General features: G+C 35.1%; 2 non-coding genes across 2 annotated transcripts; one reads left to right on the plus strand and one right to left on the minus strand.

Moving 5' to 3' along the window:
• Positions 1–666: 666 nt before the first annotated feature.
• On the minus strand, positions 667–772 carry LOC128289512 (small nucleolar RNA R71). The gene has a single exon (XR_008279159.1). It is a non-coding gene; the product is annotated as a small nucleolar RNA R71 (small nucleolar RNA).
• A 9,472-nt stretch (positions 773–10,244) lies between these two features.
• LOC128289872 (small nucleolar RNA R71) lies at positions 10,245–10,352 on the plus strand. Its single transcript, XR_008279514.1, has one exon. It is a non-coding gene; the product is annotated as a small nucleolar RNA R71 (small nucleolar RNA).
• The last annotated feature ends 16,188 nt before the right edge of the window (positions 10,353–26,540 follow it).

Here is a 26,540-nt window from a genome sequence, read left to right on the forward strand (position 1 = left end):
ATTTTTCTTACAAGTTAATTTTATTTTATTTTATTACTATTTATTAATTTACTTTTTCTTTCTCTTGGCAGATTTTTATAGTTTATAACTAGAAGAAACCCGTTAGGACCACTACTTTTTGACGAAAAAATCGATCGCACAGCTCGCAGACATTGAATAGAAATAAGGTGAAGCCTAAGATACACAGAGGAAGAGCAAGAGGACGATATCTCAACTACAACCGAGGAGATGGTTGAAAATCAAGACAATCAGCTACCTCCTGCGATACCCATTGAACTAGCAAATCAAAATCCTGCTCCTCGTACTATGTATGGTCATACTAAACCTACTTTAACAAGAACTGAGTCAAGTATAGTTAGGCCAGCTATTGCTGCGAATAATTTTGAACTAAAACCTAACACTATTCAAATGATATAGAAATTTGTTCAGTTTGATGGTTTGCAGGATGAAGATCCAAACCACCACTTGGCAAATTTCCTAGAATTTTGGATACATTTAAAATTAATGGCGTTTCTGACGATGTCATTCGTCTTTGGTTATTCCCTTTTTCATTGAGGAACAAAGCTAAACAGTGGTTGAACTTGTTACCACAAGGTTCAATTACTACTTGGGAACAAATGACCGAAAAATTTTTATTAAAATATTTTCCACCAGCTAAAATGGCCAAATTACGTAATGATATCTCTTTGTTTGTGCAGATGGACACAGGAACTCTTTACGATGCATGGGATAGATACAAGGACCTACTACAAATGTGTCCTCACCATGGATTACCTCCATGGTTGCAAGTTCAAACATTCTACAATGGTGTGAACCCCTCGACAAGACAGATGATTGATGTAGCAGCTGGGGGAACCATCAATAACAAAACACCTGAAGAGGCTTACGAATTTATTGAAGAGATGTCACTGAATAACTATCAGTGGCAAGTCATGAGGACTAAGCCAACTAAAACAGTAGGCGTTTATAACTTCGATTCGGTTATTATGCTGTCAAACCAGGTAGAACTTCTAAATAAAAAGATTGATGGTTTACTTGGTTCTTCGCAGGTTCATCAAGTAATGCACTGTGAAGTCAGTGGAGGTGGATCAAGCAATTCAGAATATCAATCCTATGGCCACAGCATGGAGAACGAACAATTAAATTACATGGGTAATAATCCTCGATCTCAAAATAATCCTTATAGCAATACTTATAATGCAGGTTGGAGGAACTACCCAAATTTCTCCTGGGGTGGTCAAGGGAATCAAAGGCCACAGAATCCTTCGGGTTTTCAACAACTACCCTATCAACAGGAAAAGAAATCAAACCTTAAAGAGATGCTATCTAAATTTATCTCGGTGTCAGAAACTCATTTCCAGAACACCGAGACAGCACTTAAAAATCAACAAGTGTCGATCCAAGGGCTCGAAACTCAGATAGGCCAGCTATCCAAGTAATACTGAACCCAACCCAAGGGAACTGCTCAACGCAATTAATGTTCAAGATAAAGAAAGATTTGGTGAGCCTGAACCAGAACCGACGCAAGAAACTATGGCGAGCAGAGGTCAAGGTGAGGTAGGTCATAATAAAAACAAATCAATGAATGTCGAATATAAACCTCGTGTGCCATACGCCAACGTGACAAGGAAAGACCGCTCAGATGAACAATTTGGTAAATTCCTTAAATTCTTAAAAAATTACACATTAACTTACTGTTTATTGAAGCTCTATCACAGATGCCAAACGCAATGAAATTCTTAAAGGAGCTTTTAGCAAATAAGCGAAAGTTGGACAAGGCATCGCATGTGGAGCTAAACGCAATTTGCTCAGCTATTCTATAGAATAAGCTACCCAAAAAATTAAAAGATCCAGGGAGTTTTACAATTCCTTGCTTAATTGGTAGTTTAGATGTTACTAATGCATTAGCTGATTTAGGGGCTAGTATTAACGTCATGCCCTACAAAATGTTCAAACAATTAGGTCTTGGGAAACCCAAACAGACTAGGATGAGCATTCAATTAGCAGATAAAACTATAAGATTTCCTAGGGGTATTATTGAAGATGTGCTAGTTAAAATCGATTAATTTATATTTCCTGTTGACTTTATTGTTCTAGACATAGAGGAGGATAACAACACTCCTTTGATTTTAGGAAGGCCCTTTTTAGCAACTGCTAAAACGATTATTGATGTTAGCATAGGTGAGCTCACACTTCGTGTGGGAGAAGAAACAATCACCCTTCAAGCTCGCAATTCCGGCAACACATCGGAAATTGAAGGTGATCGTTTAAACCATTCTACTAAAACTGACAATATGGTGCAACATACTTTGCAGGAAATGAGTCTGAAGGAAGTACATGATCCATTCTCAAGCAATAGTAGAGGACCTATTTATGAAGAACGAAGGCTACAAATTGAGGAGCTAGATGAATGGTGGACACATAAACCGAGAACACACGATAAACCAAAACTACGCCAGGATGAGCTCAATACCTTTCCAAATTAACTTAAGGTTGGAGATAAAGCTTTATTAGATGCCGCAGATCCTCACATTGTCACAACCAAACTGAATGAAGAAATCTCTCTTATGGTACTTAGCATTTTCCCATTCGGAATAGTTGAGGTAAGTCATCCCAAGTTCGGCACTTCTAAGGTAAACAACACCCGTCTAAAACCTTATCTTGATAAGAATGATAGCAAGAATGAGGAGTATAAACTCCTCAAACCCCCATGACCATTCAAATGGAAAGGTAAGTTGAGCTTAGACTATAAATAAACGCTTCTCGGGAGGCAACCCGAGCAATAACTGTATTAACTTCTTTAAATTTTTGTGTTTAACACCTAACTTACTAATGGAGCTCTTGAATACAGGTTTACCACACAGACATGGCCACGAACATGGGCGTGCCTCAGGCCGTGTTGAAACAGGACAAAGATTCTCCCCAGCACGGGCTACGATAAATCGCCATGACCGTGTGACATGGCCGTGGATGAACCTGCCAAAACAACACAGGCGTTCAACACGCCCGTGCCAAGCAACCGTGGGTGAACCTGCCAAAACAACACGGGCGTGGCCCTTAATACACGAGCTTGGGAGAAGTGAACAAAGACAGACACGGCCGTGTGACACGGCTGCGCGCATTAACATGTCCAAGGTACACGAACGTGGGAAAATTGTCAGACGCACCAAAATTCAAAATTCGCGAATCACACGGGAAAAATTTGGGGAACATAGGTGTATTCCCCGGTCGTGTGTCCCAAAATCTATAAATACCCTGCACTATTCATTGTCTTTTTCACTCAAAACCCCTAACCCTAGCAGCTGCAAGCCCACACGGCCTCCCTACCATGCCCGTGCGCCGCTCCCCACTCCATTCTTTGACGCCCAATATCTCTCCCTTAGCGTTTGTTTACTCTTTTCACTTCTATTTTACTTATTTCTAATGATTATTATCAAAACAATCTTCATTTTTTCTCTTAGTATTTTCATTTTGCTCATTATTCTATCATTTAATTTGCATTCTTAGGTTATTTACCGTACATTTCATGTTGAATCAAGTTGTTAGGAAAGCCTCATTCTATTGTCATACCTATGCCATTACTATGCTCATTCTCATGCAATTACCATGCTAATGTCACGAAATTATGCTATCAAATTGATTACTTTGGTTGAGTTTGGTTAGTATTAATAGTTTTGGCAGAAGTTGTTAGTTCAAATTCATGGCTTTTTCCTTTTCAAATTCGTTTACCTACTATTTTTCCTTTTTATATTGCAGGTATACCATGTCATCTTCACGTGGTAAAAAGGCCGTTGTCCCTACTTCAAAGAAAAGGAAGGGAGCGTCATCTTCCTCGAGTCCTACCACGAAAATTTGTCACCCTTTCCTGCAGTTCCCCATTGGGCCCAAGAAGAACTTTTCCAAATACTCCGGGTCCGACCCTTAATTGTGGGCCGCTGCATCGACTGGGCTGCAGTAGAACAAGTTCAGTTGGCTGATGCGATTCAGGCCCTTCTAACCACCGACCCTTGGGAACTTTTCTTTGGGATCATTAAGCCGACGTATCTCGAGCTCACGATGGAATTATGCTCAACATTTCATCTTCAAACCGTGATGATGAACTACGATGATCCCGATACGGTCTAATTTTTCCTAGGCGGATTAGGCTGCCAGGTAAGCATCCTAGAATTTGGTACTACATTAGGCTTATATACGGATGAGTTCAATGAGGAGAATGACTTACATGCTCTCAACCGCCACATCTATCGTTCTTCTTCACGATGCTGGGATGCACTAGTACCAAGTTCGGCCACCTACAATCCTAGCCGCTCCAAGACATCGGCTCTCCCTCCATCCCTGAAGTACCTACATGCCATTTTGGCTCACAGATAATAGGAAGGCGAGAGAGCACTGGCGTCGTCAACACTCACGACGCCTACTTTCTATAATGTATGTCGCACGGGCACATCATAGACCTTGCTTATTCCATTGCCCTCACAATTCAGCACCAGACAGAACGGCATAGGAAGGGGGTCATCTCCATTGGCTCCTATGTTACTCGGTTGGCTCAACACTTCGGGCTCTTCAACACCACGGCCCAAGAATCATCATTGACCCTCATTGGCCAGATGTCTTCACAAGGCATCTCGAGCATGCTAAGCATAAGGATGATCAAAAAGTCCCAAGGAACCTACCCTCATAAATATCGTCTCGCCCAATATACCGAGGAGGAGGCCCCCTGAGGACATTACTAATGATGCCCCCCACAGCACAAGGACCCACCGTCTCAGCCACCACCACCCTCTTGTCCAGTTCATGCGGTGACTTCATATGCTGACATCTCTGAGCGCCTCACTCGATTCGAGTAGCAGTGTTTTCAACGATTTGATAACATTGATGCTACTCTACAGTAGATTTGTCAGCACTTCCACATCTCATCGCCACCACCACCTCGCGAACCATCAAGCGATGATGATGTTTAATTTTTTTTATTTTTATTTTATTAATTTCACCTTTAACTTTTAAAATGTTATTTCGCTTTTGTTACTATTTTAGGTTTTATAAACAAATCTAGGATAATTATTTATGAGTAATTATTCTTCCTAATCTCCCCTAAAAAGTTCTTGATTTTATCACAGTTATAAAGAGCTACAAAGCTCACCATTACCTAGGAACTTGAAACTCCACTGGGAAAGGTTCTCCACGACTGCCATGTCCTGCTCGACCACGACCATAGCTACCACCAGATATAATATTCTTTTGGCGTAGGACTTATGGACTAATGAATATCTACCACTGCCGGAGTATCCTCCTCCACCCTCACACCGATTATTCTCCAAAACTCCAGTTCAAGGAAATTCATTCATCACTCAGGAAGTTTCACTTCTCTCCCTATCTTATATTTATATTCTCTTCTATAGATCTATCTTTGTACATTGAGGGCAATGTACATCTTAAGTGTACGAGGGTATTCATTTCACTATCAAAAAAATCCCTAAATGATTGCCTTGTTCTCTTGAAAAGCTCTCATATCATGTTTAGGATAAATTTTGATTGATTTATGATTTTTATTGATATATCTTAAATTAAAACATAGGTATTTATGCTTTGATTGTTTAAAATTTAAGAAATTAGGGAATCAAGCATGATAAGTTGATTTTTGAAGAATTAAAAACTTTTAGGTTGTTTCCCTAAGTTTAGGTATTATCTTGAGTTGGAATTCACAAGTTTAAACATCAAAAAGCCATAATTTTTGTGAGATCTTGAGCCTTTAGAGCATCTATTATTTCTTTCATGCTCACTTTCATTATGAGTGCGTTAGTATTGAATTGTTATTCTAGAACTTGCTTGATTATGCATGTCAAGACCACACCATTTGATTTGATATGTCAAGATGATAAAGGCACTTAGGATTAACCCACGTATTCCATGAAAAGCCTATATTCACAATTAACCCTTAGTGAACCCTCTTGAGCCTAACAACCCATTCATTGATTTACCCTTAATATTAACCCATAACTCATTATTGCTGAAATCCCCTAAATTAATTTGATCCCTATTTTTGTCAAGATTTGAATTAGAATAGTTGCTTAGCTATGTTTATTCTATTTTGTAATTTGACCTGTTCTTAAAAAAAAATACATGTGTACATATTAGTAGTAGTGATCTTCTAAGCTAAATAAGCTAAATTCCATATTCTGAGAAAAAAGCTCTGTTGTACGCTATTGATGACTAGTCATTTTTCTAGTTAGGTAATTTTTCAATTCAATCTCAATTCTAACTTTTTCTTTCAGCTTGTGACCACACCCCTTAACCAAGCCTTGTTACAACCCTCTAAAGACCTTTTGGTTGATGTATCATCTCAATTTATAGTGGTGGAGATTTGATTTTCATGCAAGCCTATGGTAATAACTTTTCATATTGACTAATGAGTGCTAATTTAATTGTCTTTAAACACTTTGAGTGATTTGAATGAATCTTTAGTGAGGATGTTAAACTCCGTGAGATTTCAAATTGAGGTAACCACTTAGATAAGGGGAGATGCCTAAGTTTTGCGTGATTAAATACTCAACTTGGAATGTTTGAAGCTCTAATGTTCTTTTAGTTGAATTCTCAATGTACGACTACTCATGAATTAGTTTGAGATATTTCCGATAGAGATTATAACTTGAGAAGAATTTATTTTGATAATGAGTTGAGAATTTTTCTTAAGGACAAGCAAATGCTTAAGTGTGGGGATATTTGATAAACCGTAATTTATACATATTTTTACCCAATGCTTAACACATTTTATGGATGATTTTTCCTTAGAATTGCTGAATTCGATGCTCCTAATGCCTTAATTTCATGTTTTATACTTAGGTGAGCATAGGAGAGCGAAAGGAATGAGAAACGGGCCAACAATGGAGAAAATGGGCCAACGTACGAAATCAACACGGCCTGGACTTCCTCACACAGGCAGACCACACGGCCGTGCCAATTTGGCAGGATCGAAGCATGACTCACACGGGTAGAACACATACCCGTGCCATTCTAACAGGCTCGAGCATGACCTAAAATAATTGCACACGGGCGTGTCCCTGCTGAGCCCAAGTTGAGTCTAATTCGAAAAAGGTTAATTTTGAGGGCTTTTAGGCATTCTAAAGCCTATAAATACACCCTAAAGGAAGAGGAAAAATGAGGCATAGGGAGGAAGGAAGGAATTACTCGAAGGAAGCTGATTGATCCATCTCAGAAGCCGGATTCATCATCAAGACTGAAGATCTCCCCTCAATTTCCCTTCAGGAGTTTTGGGTTTTCTTTATGTTTTGTATTCATTATTCTTCTGAGATGTTTTCCTTTTTAGTTACGAACTAAAACCCCTAAATACGTAAGGGGAATGAAACCTAAGACAGATCTTGTTATTATTAACTAAATTGTATGATAAATATTTGACTTGTTCTTAATTATGCGTTCTTAATTCTTGTTTTGATATTCAGGATATTGATTCAAGTTAAGCTCTTATTCAGAGGAGGAATAGACCCTGTGTAAGAGTACAATTGTCTTAATTAAGTTGAGTTGATTGTGCGCCTAGTGATAGGGTAACAAGATTTTGCCGGATTAGGGTGAAACCTAATAAGGGGATCCATAGATCGAGTTAATACAACCCTAGGGAATTAATTAGAAAAAGATTTCAATTATTCAACCTAGGGTTAGACGTTGTTAGTCTCGAAAGGGATAATAATATAACTTAGGGATTTCTACGGATCAAGTCAAATGAATAAATCGTCCGATTCAGAGTCAAATAACAAGTGAAGTCTAGGTGGATTTTTCCTTAGGTATTGTCTAAATTCAATCGTTTTCCAAAAGTAATCCCCCAATTCTATTTTCTATGAATTCTTAGTTTAGTTAATTAGTTAGTTAAAACAAACCCCCTTATTCTTAGGCTAGATAATAAAAAGATAGACATTACTAGTACTTTTAGTTCCTTTGGGTTCAACAATCCAGTCTTGCTAAAACTATACTATTGTTCGATAGGTACACTTGCCTACATCGTGATAATAGTTAGTTTCAAGAACGATTAATTATAAATTTATAAAACTTATCATACAAAAATCACGATCAATTAACAAGATTCGGACCTTGGCGGATACACGGATTCAACCAATCACACCAGTTTGGCACCTAGTGCCTCATCGGATAGTTCGAAGCAAAGTTGACACCCAGTGTCTCATCGGCCTAGCCAAAGAAAATTGGTACCCAGTACCTCATCAAATCTATCCAAAGAAATATAATGACACTTAGTGTCTCATTGACTCGAGGTCGAAGTATCCCAGAACTCTTCCAATCCTATGGCATGCCAACTATATCCGACCTAGCCCAATACTGTTAATAGGGTATTTGATTCACTTTCTCAATTTAATAATTCTTTCATCAATATACCATTCTAATAATCACATATATTCACACATTTTCATAATTTCATACATTTTCATTCAATTCAACAAATATATTTCAATTATTCATATTAATTCATAATTCAATACAATTCAATTCACTTTTCAATATCAAATATTCAAATATCATAAATCTCATATATTCATATCAATTTCCTCATATTTCCAATCAATATATTTTCAATATAACATTCGTTCAATATTCAAATTTTTACATAAATCATATATATTATATAATTCAATTAATATAATTTCAATCAAAATAATTTCAATCAATATAAATTCAAGTAAATTCATCGCATACCAAAATCAATCCATTTCAATTGTAAAACATCATAATTCTAACACTAACAATTGCCATATGTATATAAATATAACAAATAATGACTAAGTTCGAATTATAGAAATACAAACCGTATTTTCTCGAGCTAACTCCCGTTGTCTTTGCCATTTTTCCTTGCTTAGCCGAGATTTCCCGAGACAACATTAGCAGTGAGAATTAAAACAATTCATATTCATTAATTCACTACTAATTTATATCTAATTAATACAATTTCTATTCAATTTCTACTTTAATTTCAATTTAATCTTAACTAAATTCACTTACTTTTTCTATCTTAATTCATACTTCATTTCTATTCAAATTTTGTCCAAACTCATACTTAACTATTAAATTTCCAACATATTTTCCTAATTTCAAAATTTCATCAATTTAGTCCCTACAACATAAAACTTATGAATTACTTTACAATTCAATCTTTTTCATCATTTTACTCAACATGAACATTATCTAGAAATTTAATAACTTTCAAAATATCAACTTAATTTCATCAAAATTTTGTTCTAAAGCTTTTAAAACATCAAAATTAAGTGAAAAGAACTATATTGACCTACCAATTAAACTTTAAATCTTCAAACCTTCAATTTTCCCTTTTCTTTCTTTCCTTTCTTTTTCTCCTTCTTTCTCTCCTGTTTCACATTTGCCTATTCTGTTTCTTTCATTTACTTTGTTTTGTTATATATATATATAGTTAATAAATATCTATTTAATAATCAATATTTATTTTACATTTGTATGCATTTTTATTATTACACTGTCACAAATTTTACCATACATTTATCATACCTTTATTTATTTATTTCATAAAAATATTATAATATAATTATTTAATTAATAAATATCTTTTATAAATAATAAATATCTACTAATAATTAAATATACATATTACAAATATATGTATTCAATTTATTACACATGTATTTTATAATTACCACACATTTGTCACTATTTTAATTTATTTCACAATATAATATAATATTAATATTAATTAATAATTATTAAAATAATTTAATATTTAAGTAAATATCTATTTATTATCAAATACTTGTATTACAAATGTGTGTATTTTATTTATACACTTATATCAAATCATTTTCATACACTTGTCTTTTTTATTTATTTCATTTATTTTATTTACCATGCAATTGTCAAAAAATATTACAATATAATTAACATAATTTACAATAAAATAATAATATAATCTAAAAAATCTAGGATTTTATCATGCTATGCCGCCTCATCTAATGAGATAGGCATAATTGCCTATTTGGTCCTTTTTATTTTCTATTAATCTACAATTCAACTTTCATCCTTTATTCAATTTAGTCATTTTTCCTAATTTCTCTTAATTAAGCTAAATTCACTTAATTAAAGCCTAGTTAATTACTCAATTAACTTTGTAATTATTTTTAATAAATATTTTCTAATCTATTTTTTAGAAACGGAGACCCAAAAATACATTTTTTGATAACCTTAAAATTCGGGTCATTACACCCATGGTGAGGGCACCTTCTCAATAAGTCTTTGTATCTCTCCCATGCATCATAAAGTGTTTCTAAATCCATCTAGACAAAAGAAGAGATATCATTCCTTAATTTAGCCGTTTTAGCCGGCGAAAAATATTTAAGCAAAAATTTTTCGGTCATTTGTTCCCAAGTAGTGATTGACCCTCGTGGCAACGAGTTTAACCACTGTTTAGCCTTATTCCTCAATTAAAAGGGAAATAACCGAAGGCAAATAGCATCGTTAGAGACTCCATTAATCTTAAAAGTGTCCCAAAATTCCAAAAAATTCGCTAAATGAGTGTTTGGAACCTCATCCTGCAAACCATCAAACTGAACAAACAGTTGTATCATTTGAATCATGTTAGGTTTCAGTTCAAAATTATTTGCAGCAACAGCAGGTCTAACTATACTCGATTCGGTTCCTGTTAAACTAGGTTTAGCATAATCATACATAGTACGTAGAGCAGGATTCTGTTCTACTGGATTTGCAGCAACTACAGGGGGTAGCGGATTATTCTGATTATCAGCCATCTCCTCGGTTGTGATGTGAATATCATCCTCTTGTCCTTCCTCTATATATTGTAAGCTTCGCCTTATTTCTCTTCGATTTCTGTGAGCTGTGCTTTAGATCTCACTGTCAAAAAGCAAAGGTCTTGACGGGTTCCTTCTAGTCATAAACTAGAGACACCTGCCAGAAGCAAACGAGAGGAAATTTAGAAAAGAAAAATTAAACTAAAAACAAGAAGTAAATTGCAATAAAAGTAAAAATAGCTAAAGTAATAAAAATCAAATGTTCCTAATATCTTAGTTCCCGGCAACAGCGCCAAAAACTTGATGGTCGGAAAACTAACTAAAAATTCAACTAAGGCAAGCACACCTATCGAACAGTAGTATAGTTATGGTGAGACCAGAAATATCATATCCACGAGGACTAAACGTACTAGTAATTACTATCTTTTTATTATCTAGCCTAAGAATTAAAGGTTGTTTTTAAACTAAACTAATTTTCTAAGATTATGACAGAGATGAAAGTTGGAAAATACTTTAGAAAAACCAATGGAGAAGACAATACCCAAGAAAGAATCCACCTAGACTTCACTTATTACTTTTGACTTAGACAATTTATTTACTTAACTTATTCTGTAGAAATCCCTGATTTATATTAATATCCCTTTCGAGACTAAAAACAATTGACTCTAGGTTGATTAATTGAAATCTCTTTTTAATTAAAACCCTTATTGTTGCATTAACTCAATCTATGGATTCCCTTTTTAGATTTGACTCTAATTCGACAGATTTATGTCGTCCTATCTCTAGGATTGCATGCAACTCCGCTTAATTATGAATGATCTACTCTTAAATAGGGACTTTCCTCTACTGAATAAGCACATCAAAAACCTGAATTAATATCCTAGAATATTAAAGCAAGGATTAAAATTCACAATTAAGAATAAGAACAAATATTTATCATATAAATCAAAGAGTAATAAGATTCATCTTAGGTTTCATCTCCCTTAGGTATTTAGGGAGTTTAGTTCATAATAATAATGGAAAATATCTCAAAGTTTGGAAAACAACAAAACATAAAGAAACCCAAAGAACTCCTAGGAGATTGAGTGGAAGTCTACAGTCTTGATGTAGATCTTAGCTCCGAGGTGATTCTGATGGCTTTCTTTAGGTATTTTCTGCCTTCTACTCTCTGTCCCCCTTCTAATCCTCTTCTAGGGTCTTTATATATACTCTTGAATACCAAAATCAGCCCAAAATAAGCCTTTTCAGAGTAGAACTAGACTTAGGTTCGACAAGGACACGGCCGTGTACCACGCCCGTGTTAAGGTGCTAAGGCCATGTGTAATTCTGACTTGGATTAATGTCGACACGACCATGACACATGGGCGTGTGGTCTACCCATGTGTCACTCACGAGTGTGTGGATCACCCGTGTGGAAGTGTCTAAGCCATGTGAAACATTGATTTAGGCCCAATTTATCCGTTTTTGGCCAATTTCTCGCTCTTTTTGTTATCCTAAGCTTTCCTAAGTATAAAACATAAATTTAAAGGATTAGAAGCATCGAATTCAATAAAACCAAGGAAAAATCATCCATAAATATGCCAAGCATGGGGTAAAAATATTTATTTATTATGGTTTATCAGATTGAAAATTAGAAGGGAAAAAAAATAAAACACCTCCGCACAGACAAGGCTTACAGTTCTGTTCTGATGAGTTTAATGAACTATGCAAGTCAGCAGGGATCATGAGACACTTGACAGTTTGTCATACTCCATAACAAAACAGCATTGCAGAACGAATGAACAGAACGATCATGGAGAAAGTTCGATGTATTTTGTCGAATGCTAACTTACCAAAGTCATTTTGGGTCAAAGCAGTGTCTGCTGCATTTTTTTTATCAACCGATCTCTATCCGTTGCCATTGAGAAAAAGACTCCACAAGAGGTATGGTCTGGTAATCCTGCTGACAATTCTGATTTAAAAATCCTTGGGTGTCCTGCGTATGCTCATGTTAATAATGGAAAATTAAAACTGAGATCCATTAAATGTGTTTTTCTTGGTTATAAAATTTGTGTAAAAGGGTATAAGTTATGGTGTCCTGAAAATAGAAAGGTTGTGATTAGCAGAGATGTTATTTTTTATGAAACTGCTCAAGATTAATCTAGAATCTACAACAGAGTCGGCTCCTCAAGCTAGTACAAAAAATTCAGAATAGAGTTGTTTCTTCACCATAATACTCTATCACCAAAAATAGAACTAGAAGAGAAACTAAACCTCCAAAGAAGTATGCCGAAGTAACAACCCGGTTTAGACCCTAGTCGAAATAGTGGTTTCGAGACCACAAATTTGAGTCAGAAAAATATTTTAATATTATTTTTCGTGCTTATTATATGTGAATTTACATGTGAGAAAGTCCCGTATAAAAATTTGATCATTTGTGTGCTTAATTTGATAAAAGGATCTAAACGCATAAAATGTAAAAATGGCTTGCTAATTGATAAAGTGCCTATTTGCTATGTCTTTTTAAATGAAAGGTCCTTATGTTGTTATTTTACCATTGAACCTATGAGTGGACAATAATGGCCTTAATGTTAATGTTTTAAATGTTTATAATGTAAGGGTAAAATGGTAATTAACAAATTAATATGTGTTAAATAAAAGAAATGTTAAAATTAGCTCATTTTAAGTGTTCTTTAACTGAAAATCAAAGAAAAAGAAAAGGAAAAAGAATACCTAGGGTTCGTCCAATGCTTTCTTTGATTAAGGTATGTGTTTTGATTCGATTTTGACAATTTCTACGTTTTTTGTGATCGTTTGTTAGAGTTCTATCAAGCCCATGTTTGAATTTCTGAAATTGTTGATGATTTTCAGTTGAGCTGTTGATGAAATTAAGAGTTTTATGAAGTTTGATGTTAGTAACTGAAAGATATGTATTGGGTTAACTTGTTTTGTCTTTGAATTTTTGATGAATTTGAGTAAAATAGGCTAAAATGTGAAATGTGAGGGCTAATTTTTAAAATGCCATAAATACGTATATATGGATTGATTTGAATAAATGTGTGATTGAATAAGTCAAATTTGAATTTATATAGATTAAGAACTAGGAAAACGAAATTAGACCGGGGAAAGTCAAAAGTTTTTGAGTAGTCGATTCCGTTCGTTTAAATCCGTATAAGGTAAGTCGATATACAAATAAATGTGTTTTAAATTGAATTATTATTGTTTATATGCTCTTGAATAAACAAACCATAGGAATAGTTAGGATACATATTTCATGACATAGGATCCGATATTTGTTTTTGTGTAAGACTACGTCTTGGACGTTGACATCGACTTATGATTTACGTGTAAGACCATGTTTGGGACATCGGCATCGTATTTGATTTCGTGTAAGACCCTGTCTGGGATAGTGGCATCGATATTTGATTACATGTAAGACCACGTCAAGGACATTGGCATTGTATGAGCTTTTTGAGTTATCCGCATATCCTTATGATTCTGAATGGTTCAACGGGCATTCCAAGAAACGAATGATTATATGAAATGTGTATCCGATTCAGGTACGTTTGAAATTGTATATCATATTTGATGTTGAAAGGTAAGTATATGTATCTTTGTGATCAAGTGATTGTATGTGACAAAAGTATGAGAAAATATGCTATATGTGCAAATGAATGGGGAATATGTGATTTGTATTTGAGCTATGTGGTTTGTGATAGCATTTGGCTAAAGAGTATATGTATATTATGATTCTTATATGTTTATATTGTTAAGTTTATTTGTATATGGCTTACTAGGCTATTGAAAGCTTACATTGTGTGTCTTTCAACTATTTTATAGATATCGAAGCTACCAGAAGCTCGGGGATCGTCGAGGATCATCACCACACTATCAAACTCTATTTTGGTACATTCTGAAAATGTAAATATTGGAGTATGGCATGTATAGGCTAGAAGGATTGGGATATGTTTTGTAATGTGTATATCATGCCATGTGATATGGCTAGATTATGGTTTGAATTTGGTATATGATATGTGATGCAATGTTGCTAATATAAGGTGTTTTAGGTTGACCAAAAGAAATGGTCAATTTGGTAATTTTTTGGCATATGTTTGATTGTGAATTTGGTAAGAATTTGGCATGAGAATGAATGACGTAAATTGATGTTACAAATTATATGTTTTGGTATGTCTTTGGCTTACGAATGTTATGTTTTGATTTGTGAATTATGAATAAAATAGGTTGATGAATATATGATATGAAAGATGTATGATTTGGGTTTGAAATTGGTTAAAAATATGATGCTTTATATTCCTTTTTGATGCTTGTAGGAAGGACCCTTAATGGGTGGCAATTTGGCCTAGCAAATGGCCTATTTTTCCCCACACGGGCATGTGTCTCAGTCATGTTCCTCGAAGGCCATTTTGAAATGAGCCTAGGCTAACCACGCGGTCGCACACATGGGCGTGTGTTAGGCCGTGTGGCCAAGTCAGTTTCGACCACAGGCTAGACACACGGGTGTGTGGTTAGCCACGTGGCCAAGTTAGTAGCATCCCTAATTTTCACACGGCCTGACACACAAGCGTGTCTTATGGCCATGTGGACAAGTCAGTATGTGTGGCCTATTTTGATACGGCCTAGACACATGGTCGTGACTAAAGCCATGTGAGGCACACGACCTGTTCACACGGGCGTGTGACCTGTACAACTTTGAAAAATGTTTAAGTTTTGAAAAATTTTGTATAAGCTCGGTTTAGTCCCAACCCCTTTCTAATGCATGCTTAAGGTCTCGATGACTTATATAAAGGACTTTATGGTTATGTTTGACTATGATTGTGGATGATGTATATGAATTGATCGTAAAATGTTTTGATTTTTCTGATAACGCCTTTAACCCTAGTCTGACGATGGATACGGGTTAGTGGTGTTACATTTAGTTGGTATCAGAGCTACAGTTTAGTCGATTCTAAGACTAACGTAGCGTTTGTGAGTCTAGCTATACATGTCATATTTATAAACTGCGATAGTATGATGAATCCTAACAATGAAAATGTGTTTTTATATGGCAAATGGATCTCGAACGAGCCGTAGCTGACGATGTCGAGAGCAATGCGTCTACTCCCACGCAAGGGACAACGCCATCCGACTCTAGACCAGCTACGAGTAGCCATGACAGAGAGGCGAGACAAGCCTTCTATCAGATGATGAACGATTGGTTCACCTAATATATCCAAACTAATCTGGCTGTGCCATAATCTTCACCCTTGCTCAATCCTCCGCAAACTCTTGTCAGGTCACAAGCTAATTCGATTCAGTTGAATGAGCATCCGGTCAATAAAATTAGAAAATATGAGGCCGAAGAATTTCGAGCTACTACTAATGATGATGCTGAGAGATCTGAATTTTGGTTAGAGAACACAATACGAGTGTTTGATAAATTGTCTTTGACTCCATATGAATGCATAAAATGTGTCGTTTAACTTTTGAAAGATACAGTGTATCATTGGTGGGTGACATTGATATCTATGGTTCTGAGATAACGTGTCACCTGGGATTTCTTTCAAGATGAATTCTGAAAGAAATATATCAGTCAGAGATTCATCGATCAGAAATGCAATGAGTTTCTTGAGCTTAAACAAGGTCGTATATGCATTATGAATCTGAGCGAGAATTTGTGAGGCGAGCGAAGATGCAGGGAATGTGTTTCGATTGAAGCAATTATGTGCAAGATATTCGAGGATGGCTTGAATGAAGACATCAAATTATTAGTCAGGATTTTAGAAATAAAAGAGTTTTTTATGCTTATTGAGCGAGCATGTAAAGCCAAAGAACTCAGGAAAGAGAAAAGAAAAGTTGATTCAGAAGCTAGAGAAGTGAGAAAGAGATCTGCAAGCAAATCATTTCAGTCTATGTTCCGAGATGATTATAGTCATTCAAAGGCTAATATGGGGCATTCGAGTAGAGATCATGCTAGAACTTATTCGAGCTTCAGAGCTCCAGCTACTTCTATTGCAAGTGTTGGAAATGTTAGATCTGATCGCCCTGAGTGCAAACATTATGGTAAAAGACATCCTGGCAATTGTAAATTGTATGATCGGGCTTGTTTTAAATGTGGATCTTTGGATCATTTTGTCCGAGATTGTCCCGAGTCTGTTGAGCAAGAGATTGTACAATATCTGAGACCGAGTAACACTTCAGCTCGAGGTAGACCTCCCAGAAATATGAGAAATGTGAGTGGTAGTCAAAAAGGGACTAAAGGCACCACTGTTCGATCCGAGGCTAGAGCACCTGCCAGAGCCTATGCCATTCAAGCACGTGAGGAAGCTTCTTCTCCTGATGTTATCACTGGTACTTTTACTTTTTACTATACTTCTGTGATTGCTTTGATAGATCATGGATCAACGCATTCGTATATATGTATGAATTTAGTATCCAGTAAGACTTTGCCTGTGAAGTCTACGAATTCGTGATTAAAGTATCAAACCCCCTATGTAAAAGTGACTTAGTTGACAAAGTGTGCAAGAACTGTCCACTAATGTTTCGAGACATTTGTTTTTTGACCGACTTGATGTTATTACCTTTTGATGAGTTTGATATAATTCTGAGTTTGGATTGGCTAACTTTGCACGATGCTATTGTGAATTGTAAATGGAAAACTATTTATTTGAGATACAAGAATGATGAAATAGTCCGAATGGAATCTAGTGATTTGAATGGATTACCTACTGTCATATCTTCAATGAAAACTACGAGTATTGTGAAAAAGGGTTGTGAAGCTTACTTTTCCTATGTGATTGATTCGAAAGTGACAGAAAAGAAAGTTGAATCAGTGCATGTTGTCTGTGAATTTCCTAATGTGTTTCCTGAAGAACTTCCGGGATTAACTCCAATTTGAGAAGTTGAATTTGGTATTAAATTAGTGCCTGAAACTACTCCAATTTTGATAGCTCTGTATAGAATAGCTCCGACCGAACTAAAAGAATTAAAGTCTCAGTTGCAAGAGTTGACCGATAGAGGGTTTGCTAGACCGAGTTTCTCACCTTGGGGTGTACCAGTTCTGTTTGTGAAAATAGAAAGACAGTACGATGAGAATCTGCATTGATTATCGTCAGTTGAACAAAGTGACTATCAAGAATAAATACCCTCTGCCCCTAAATTGATGATTTGTTTGATTAGCTGAAAGGAGCTACCATGTTTTCGAAGATAGATTTGAGATCAGGTTATTATCAGTTGCAAGTAAAAGACTCAAATATTCTGGAAACTGCATTCAGAATGAGGTACGACCACTATGAGTTCTTAGTTATGCCTTTCGGATTAACTAATGTACCTTCTATCTTTATGAATTTGATGAACAGAATTTTCAGACCATATTTAGACCGATTTGTTGTCGTATTCATTGATGACATATTAATTTATTCGCGTGATGAATCCGACATGCCAAGCATCTGAGAATAGTACTACAGACTTTGCATGATAAGCAATTGTATGCGAAGTTTAGCAAATGTGAGTTCTGGTTACACAAAGTTGGTTTTCTGGGCCATATTGTGTCAGCATCAGGTATCTAAGTTGATCCGAGCAACATTTTAGCTATTTTGGATTAAAAGCCTCCGAGAAATGTTTCTGAAGTTTGCAGTTTTCTGGGACTTGCCGGTTATTATAGACAGTTCATAAAAACATTTCTATGATTGCAACTCTGTTGACGAAACTGCTTCAGAAAGATGTGAAATTTGAATGGTCCAAAAAGTGTCAGAAAAGCTTTGATCAGTTGAAAGCCCTATTGACTGAAGCTCCAGTGTTAGTACAACCCGAATCAGGTAAAGAATTTGTAATCTACAGTGATGCTTCATTGAATGGTCTAGGTTGGGTTTTAATGCAGGAAGGTAAAGTCATAGCTTATGCTTTGAGACAGTTAAAGCCATATGAAAAGAACTATCCGACGCACGATCTTGAGTTTGCAGCTATTGTGTTTGCTTTGAAAATTTGGCGCCACTATCATTTGGTGAGAAATGTCATGTTTATTCTAATCATAAGAGTTTGAAATATCTGATGACTCAGAAAGATTTGAATTTGCGACAGAGAAAATGGTTAGAACTGTTAAAAGATTATGAGCTCATTATCGATTATCATCCAGGAAAAGCAAATGTTGTTGCTGATGCTTTGAGTCGAAAATCATTATTTTCATTACGTGTGATGAATGCTCATTTAGTTCTGTCTGATGATGGTTCAGTATTAGTTGAATTTGAAAGCGAGACCATTGTTTTTATAACAGAATATTGATGTTCAGAAAGCTGATAATGAGATAATAGCAAAACGAGCTCAGAGTGATTTAGATTCTAATTCAAAATTCAAAGTTGATAAAGATGATTGTTTGAGATTTCGAGATCGAATTTGTGTTTTGAAAAATCCAGAGTTGATTCAGATGATTTTGAATGAAGCTCATAATAGTTATTTATCTGTTCATCCGAGTACTACGAAAATGTATAATGATTTGAAACAGCATTATTGGTGGTCTAGAATGAAAAGAAATATCTTTGAATTTGTTTCTAAATGTTTAATTTTTCAGCAAGTCAAAGATGAACATCAAGTGTCATCTGGTTTATTACAACCGACTATGATTTCAGAATGGAAATGGGATAGAGTAACAATGGATTTTGTTTTGGGTTTGCCCCTATCTCCGAGAAAGAAAGATGCAATCTGGGTTGTGGTTGATAGATTGATGAAATTAGCCTATTTTATTCCAGTACAATCTGATTACTCGCTTAATAAGTTAGTTGAGTTATACATTTCTGATATTGTGAGATTGCACGGTCTGGCATTATCTATTGTGTCAGATAGAGATCCCAAATTCACATCGCAATTTTGGCAGAAATTGCAAGATGCTTTGGGTAGAAATTGCACTTCAGTACTACTTTTCACTCGCAAACGGATGGTCAATCCGAGCAGATTATTCAGATTCTTAAAGATATGTTGAGATGTTGCATTCTTAAGTTTGAAGGTACGTGGGAACAATATTTGCCTTTGATTGAATTCGCTTATAATAACAGTTCTCAATCGAGCATTAAAATGGCACTGTACGAAGCCTTATATGGTCGCAAATGCTGTACACCTTTGCATTAGATTGAACTAAGTGAGAATAAGATACACGGGGTCGATTTGATAAAAGAGACTGTAATATCCTGAATTAGGGCTTAATCGGAATAGTGGTTTCATGACCACAAATCTGAGATAGAAATAATTATTTTATAATTATTTTGGTGATTATGATATGATTTCATGATTGTGTGAAAATTTCGTGATGAAATTCTATGCCTAAAGTGCTTAAATTGAAAGTAGGGACTAAATCGAATAAGTTGCAAAATTTGCATTCTAGAAGTTTTTAGTATGAAATTGCATTGAAATATTAATTAGGAGGTCTTAAATAGCAATTTTACCAATTTTAAGTTCATGGACAAAATTAGAACATGGAAGGAATTTTGAAAGTTTAGTAAGGAGGGGCATTTTGGTCATTTGGATATTAAATGAAATAAAATGGGAGAAATAACACAAAATTGATCATCATCCTCCTTAGTTGCTGCCGAATTCTCCCTCTCTCCATAGCTAGGGTTTCTTCAACTTTCAAGCTCCATAGTAAGTGATTCCAAGCCCCGTTTTTAATGTTCTTTACATTTTTGGAATCCCGGAAGCTCGATTAAGCTTATACTAGCAATAATTCAACCTAGGGTTTATATTTGGAAAAATACCCATAGGTGAAATTTGTGTATTTTGATGTTTTATGATAGAATATGGGGTTTTAAATAATGTTCGACAACTTGTGCTACTCGATTTTGAGTGAAAACGAGTAAAAGGGCTTAATCGGCAAAAATACCTAATAGTCACAAGTATATGTTAGAGTGAGAATTTGATGTTGCCATAGAAGGGAAAAGTGATCAGCATGTTATAAAACATAAGAATAAGGAATAAAGTTTAACTCCCGAGTCTAGTGGCAAAAGTGTAATTATGCAAAAGTTTAGGGGCAAAAGTGTAATTTTTTCAAAGTTCGTATTAAATGCTATTTTGATGAATGTATGTTTTAAATAAGATTAATTTGGTATTATAGATCAAGAGAAACGAGATTCAAGTTGCGATCGAGGAAAAGAAAAGATTGTGGACTAAATTGCAAAATCTTTATATTTTGGTACCAAGGTAAGTTCATGTGTAAATAATGTAGCATAATTGTTATTTTTAAGTTATTGATGTTAATTATATGATATGCTGATTTTTAATCGTGAAATATTATGCTTTGTGGTTAATGTTGAGTAATATGCAAATTATGTTTACTACTTTATAAATATGAATTGCTACCGAGTATCGGTTTCGATATTCCATGGAAGACGGAAAATGTGAGATCGAGGGGCAAAGCTCGTTTGAACCTTAGGAATAGATTAGGATACAAGTGACATGTCACTAGGATGGTTGAGCATCCGAACTCGTTGAGTTGAGTCCGAGTTCGTGAGATGTAACTAGGCATCCGAACTCGTTGAGTTGAGTCCGAGTTCATTTATGGATGCAAACGCCCAAGCTCGTTGAGTTGAGTCCGAGTTCACTTAGGGGCGGGTTACATAAATTCTTGATTACATATGTGGCACTTATGTGCAAATTATCCATGTATCCGAGTTATATTCCGATGTGTTCAACGGGTGAAATTTCTAGTTTAATGGAAGAGCACTTAAGATATAAGTGACGTTTTGGGTAAGTGTTGTGAAATAGACACTTTGGACAGGTATGTTCTTAACCCTCGGGTTGGAAATAGATACATCAACGATAAGATCGTAAGATGATGAATGATATTTAGAAATGTGATAAATGTTTTGGTGATACCAGGTTAAGGTTGTTTGGTATGATTGTATTGTTATGTTACTTGTTATTTGCATATGAACTTACTAAGCATTTATGCTTACTCTTTCCTTTTCATTCATTGTAGTCTTGAACAAGCCGGCTCAGGAATCGGGACAGGTCGAAAGTTCGATCACACTATCCAAAGGACTTTTATCTTGGTAAATGGCTTGTACAACTACTTAAGTATGGCATGTATAGCAATATACCTATTTTGTGTAAATAATTTTATGATATGGCCATGTTTGGTTGAGAAAATGTTTGATATTGACAAGTCATGGTGATGGATAATTTAGATCATGTTTGATATTATGGAAGTTTAATAGATTATCTAGTTCATAAAAATTCATGGAAAGATGAAACTTGCCTTAAAACAGAATATTGCTGCAGTAATGATATGAATTTGAAAAATCACTAAAAATAGTATAAATGGAACTAAATGATGAATAAGTTATGAAATTGAATCTTAATGAGTCTATTTTCATTTGGATTGAACAAAATGGGCATATAGATTATATTTTATGAGATATTCAAACTTTTGTAAAACAGGGCCAGAGTAATTTCTGGATCCCCTGTTCTGAATTTAAAAATTCATAATAAAGTTTAAAAAAATAATTAGAAGTTTTTATTTATATGTAAAGATTCCTTATTGAGTCTAGTTTTAAGAGAAATAAACCTCATAGTCATTGAAATTCTGTATAGAGAGATATATGAATCGTAATACACAGAGGTCATAGCAGTCAAACCCTGAAATAGGGGAGACTTTAATTAATAAACTGTACTAATTGGACCAACCAAAAATTCTAGAAAAAAATTAGTAAATATATATATGAGTCTAGATTCAGGGAAAATTTACGGATCTTGATTTCGAATTTCGTAACTCGAGATATGATTTTTCTTGTAACTGTGACGCGGGTAGCTAGAAAGCTGTGAATGTAGAAACAAATGATTTGAAGTTCTTAGTTTGATAAATTATGTTTGGTAACCCCTCAAGCTCGACTCCGGTGATGGTCTCGGGAGTGGGGGCGTTACAGAGACTGAAAAAAAAGTAAAAGTGATCCGAAATAGTCTGAAAGCAGTTTCCTATCATCAGAAATCATATGCAGATTTGAAAAGAAAAGATATTGAATTTGAGATTGGTGATAAAGTGTTTTTGAAAGTGTACCCATGGAAGAAAGTATTACGATTTAGCAGAAAAGGCAAATTGAGTCCGAGGTTTATAGGGCAGTATGAGATTACCGAGTGTGTCGGGCCGACTGCTTATAGATTGTTTTTGCCACCACAGCTAGAAAAGATTCATAATGTGTTTCACGTATCGATGCTTCAACGATACAGATTCGATCCCTCGCATGTGATTTCTCCGTTTGAGATTGAAATTCAGTCTGATATGACCTATGAAGAACCGAACCGTATTTTGGCTCACGAGGTTAAAGAATTGCGAAACAAGGAAATTTCATTAGTAAACGTATTGTGGCATCTACACAGTTTTGAAGAGGCTACGTGGGAGCCCAAAGATGCTATGAGACAGCAATATTCAAATCTATTCAATGGTAAGATTTTCGGGGACAAAAATCCCTAAGGGGAAAGTTGTAACAGCCTGGTTTAGACCCTAGTCAGAATAGTGGTTTTGGGACCACAAATCCGAGTTAGAAAAATATGTTAATATTAATTTCCGTGCTTATTATATGTGAATTGACATGTAAGAAAGTCTCGTATAAAAATTTAATCATTTGTGTGCTTAATTTGATAAAAAGACCAAAACTCATAAAATATAAAAATGGCTTGCTAATCGATAAAGTGCCTATTTTCTATGTCTTTTTAAATGAGAGGTCCTTATGTTGTTATTTGACCATTAAACCTATGAGTGGACAATAAAGGCCTTAATGTTAATGTTTTAAATGTTTATAATGCAAGGGGAAATTGGTAATTGATGAATTAATATGTGTTAAATAAAAGAAATGTTAAAATTAGCTCATTTTAAGTGTTCTTCAATAGAAAATCAAAGAAAAAAAAGGAAAAAGAATACCTAGGGTTCGGCCAATGCTTTCTTTGATTAAGGTATGTGTTTTGATCCGTTTTTTATAATTTCTACGTTTTTGTGACCGTTACTTAGAGTTCTATTAATCTCATGTTTGAATTTCTGAAATTGTTAATGATTTTGAGTTGAGCTGTTGATGAAATTATGAGTTTTATGAAGTTTGATGTTAGTAAATGAAAGATATGTATTGGGTTAACATGTTTTGTCTTTGAATTTTTGATGAATTTGAGTAAAATGGGTTAAAATGTAAAATTTGTAAATTGAGGGACTAAATATGAAAATGTGAGGGCTAATTTGTAAAATTCGCTAAATATTTATATATGGATTGATTTGAATAAATGTGTGATTGAATAAGTCAAATTTGAATTTATATAGATTAAGAACCAAAGAAAACAGAATTAGACCGGGGAAAGTCGAAAGTGTCGAGCAGTCAATTCCGTTCGTTCAAATCCTTACGAGGTAAGTCGATATACAAATAAATGTGTTCTGAATTGAATTATTATTGTTTATATGCTCTTGAATAATGATGGATGATTATATGAGTTGAGTATGAGATATTCGAGAAAGTGTCAACAAAGTTTCGATGTCCGAAAAGCCCCATACGAACCATAGGAATACTTAGGATACATATGTCATGACATAGGATCCGATATGTGTTTTTGTGTAAGACCACGTTTGGGACGTTGGCATCGACTTATGATTTATGTGTAAGACAATATCTGGGACATTGGCATCGTATTTTGATTTCGTGTAAAACCCTATCTAGGACAATGGCATCGATATTTGATTATATCTATGTCTGGAACGTTGGAATTGTACGAGCTTTTCGAGTTATCCGTGTATCCTTATGATTCCGAACGGTTCAACGGGCATTCTGAGAAATGAATGATTATATGAAATGTGTATCTGATTCAGGTACGTTTGAAATTGTATATCATATTTGATGTTGAAAGGTGAGTATATGTATCTTTGTGATCAAGTGATTATATGTGACAAAAGTATGAGAAAATATGCTATATGTGAAAATGAATGGGGAATATGTGAAATGTATTTGAGCTATGTGGTTTGTGGTAGCATTTGGCTAAGGAGTAGTTTATATGCTCTTGAATAAACAAACCATAAGAATAGTTAGGATACATATTTCATGACATAGGATCCGATATTTATTTTTGTGTAAGACTACGTCTTGGACGTTGACATCGACTTATGATTTACGTGTAAGACCATGTTTGGGACATCGGCATCGTATTTGATTTCATGTAAGACCCTGTCTGGGACAGTGGCATCGATATTTGATTACATGTAAGACCACGTCAAGGACATTGGCATTGTACGAGCTTTTCGAGTTATCCGCATATCCTTATGATTCTGAATGGTTCAACGGGCATTCCAAGAAACGAATGATTATATGAAATGTGTATCCGATTCAGGTACGTTTGAAATTGTATATCATATTTGATGTTGAAAGGTAAGTATATGTATCTTTGTGATCAAGTGATTGTATGTGACAAAAGTATGAGAAAATATGCTATATGTGCAAATGAATGGGGAATATGTGAAATGTATTTGAGCTATGTGGTTTGTGATAGCATTTGGCTAAAGAGTATATGTATATTATGATGCTTATATGTTTATATTGTTAAGTTTATTTGTATATGGCTTACTAAGCTTTTGAAAGCTTATTTTGTGTGTCTTTCAACTGTTTTATAGATATCGAAGCTACCGGAAGCTCGGAGATTATCCACCACACTATCAAGCTCTATTTTGGTACATTTTGAAAATGTAAATATTGGAGTATGGCGTGTATAGGCTAGAAGTATGAGGATATGTTTTGTAATGTGTATATCATGCCATGTGATATGGCTAGATTATGGTTAAACTTATGGTTTGAATTTGGTATATGATATCTGATACAATGTTGCTAATATGAGGTGTTTTAGGCTGGACAAAAAAAAATGTTCTATTTGCTAATTTTTTTGTATATGTTTGATTGTGGATTTGGTAAAAATTTGGCATGAGAATGAATGAGGTAAATTGATGTTACAAATCATATGTTTTGGTATGTCTTTGGCTTATGAATGTTATGTTTTGGTTTGTGAATTATGAATAAAATAGGTTGATGAATATATGATATAAAAGATGTATGATTTGGGTTTGAAATTGGTTGAAAATATGATGTTTTAGATGCCTTTTTGATGCTTGTAGGGAGGACCCTTAATGGGTGGCAATTTGGCCTTGCAAATTGCCTAATTTTAACCACACGGGCAGAGACACGGGCGTGTGTCTCAACCGTGTTGCTCGAGGGCCATTTTGAAATGAGCCTGGGCAGACCATGCGGTCACACACACGGGCGTATGCTAGTCCGTATGGCCAAGTCAATTTCGTCCCCGGGCTAGACACACGGGCGTATGGTTGGCCATGTGACCAAGTCAGTAGCATCCCTAATTTTCACATGGCCTGGCACACGGGCATGTCTTGTGGCCGTGTGGACAAGTCTGTATGTATGTCCTGTTTTGACACAGCCTAGACACACAGACGTGTCTAAAGCCGTGTGAGGCACACGGCCTGTTCACACGGGCGTGTGACCTGTACAACTTTGAAAAATGTTTAAGTTTTGAAAAATTTTGTATAAGCTCGATTTAATCCTGACCCCTTTCTAATACATGCTTAAGGTCTCGATGACTTATATAAGGGACTCTATGGTTATGTTTGACTATGATTGTGGATGATGTATATGAATTGATCGTAAAATGTTTCGATTTGTCTAGTAACGCCTTTAACCTTAGTCTGGCGATGGATACGAGTTAAGATCTAGTTCCTTTTGCTTTCAATGTGGCTAAAGATATAGATGCAAACCAAGA

This window comes from Gossypium arboreum, chromosome 2 (genome assembly GCF_025698485.1).
Source record: "Gossypium arboreum isolate Shixiya-1 chromosome 2, ASM2569848v2, whole genome shotgun sequence".
In the NCBI taxonomy this organism is placed as follows: domain Eukaryota; kingdom Viridiplantae; phylum Streptophyta; class Magnoliopsida; order Malvales; family Malvaceae; genus Gossypium; species Gossypium arboreum.